The sequence below is a fragment of the Lipotes vexillifer genome, unplaced genomic scaffold (assembly GCF_000442215.2).
Source record: "Lipotes vexillifer unplaced genomic scaffold, Lipotes_vexillifer_v1.1 scaffold809, whole genome shotgun sequence".
Classification (NCBI taxonomy): domain Eukaryota; kingdom Metazoa; phylum Chordata; class Mammalia; order Artiodactyla; family Lipotidae; genus Lipotes; species Lipotes vexillifer.
In genome coordinates, this window is record NW_006788521.1 from 1,694,685 (window position 1) to 1,695,706 (window position 1,022).

Consider the following 1,022-nt stretch of genomic DNA (forward strand, 5'->3'; position numbering starts at 1 on the left):
CTAGCCTCTTTACTTCTCACCTAAGATCTGGTACTGAGCCTGATTCCCATTCACAGCCTTGCACCATCAATACCCCACACATTCACCCAGATCCTTAGTACCTTCAGGCAGGCTTCAACTTCCACTCCCCAGATCCTCGCCTCAACTTTCAACGCCCCCCGCCCCAAGATCCTACCTCAGTGCCTTTCAGTTACGACCCAGTCTCCTGTTTCCTCCCACTGTCAGCGTCCACCCCCAAACCTAGATACCCCCCAAAAAAAATTCTGAAGAAAGTCTCCAAATCCTGGCCTCAGACCTCAAATCCCGAGCTCAGACACGCCCCCGAACTGCCTCCCGCCCCTCTCCGGAACTCAGCAGAGCCAGACTGGATTCCAAACCACAATCCTTTCCTCTTGTCCCTTCCTGATTCAGGTGGGAAAGGGAAGGTTCCCACCCTCATCCCCAAAGGAGAGGCATTCCCCCTTCTTAGCACGCAGCATCCCGAGGGCGGAGGAGGAGCAGTCATTACTTTGAGCCGCCTTTGACACGCCTGCACAATAATTCTGAGGTGTCACTAGAAACCCAAATAAACTCGGATACGTTTTCATTCTGAATTCCTAATTTACTGTGAGACGCTCCACCCACCTTTCCTCCGGGACGCCAAAACAAGCTCCAGATTTATCACTCTTCCTGTCAGACTAGTCCTCTCTTCAGACACAAACACAGACGAGGAGGCTGTTACATAGAACAGAGAACATTTTCCACAGAACCTTTTAGGGAGAAAATTTTATTTTCTGTGCGATTTGAACTTGGAGTTAAAAAAAACCTTAGTAACAGGAATCAGAACCAGCCTCTAGTATCGCTTTGTAAATTACTTTAGCACTATTTGGTGAGCATTTTACAACCCTGTGAAGACCTCCCTCCTGAGCAGTAAAGGGGCAAGGTGGAGGTGTTGGAGCTGAGATCTGAGACAGGCACTATTCCCCTTCTGGCTTGAACATTTACTTGAGAAAGTCAGTTAACCTTTCTGAGCCTCCATTTCT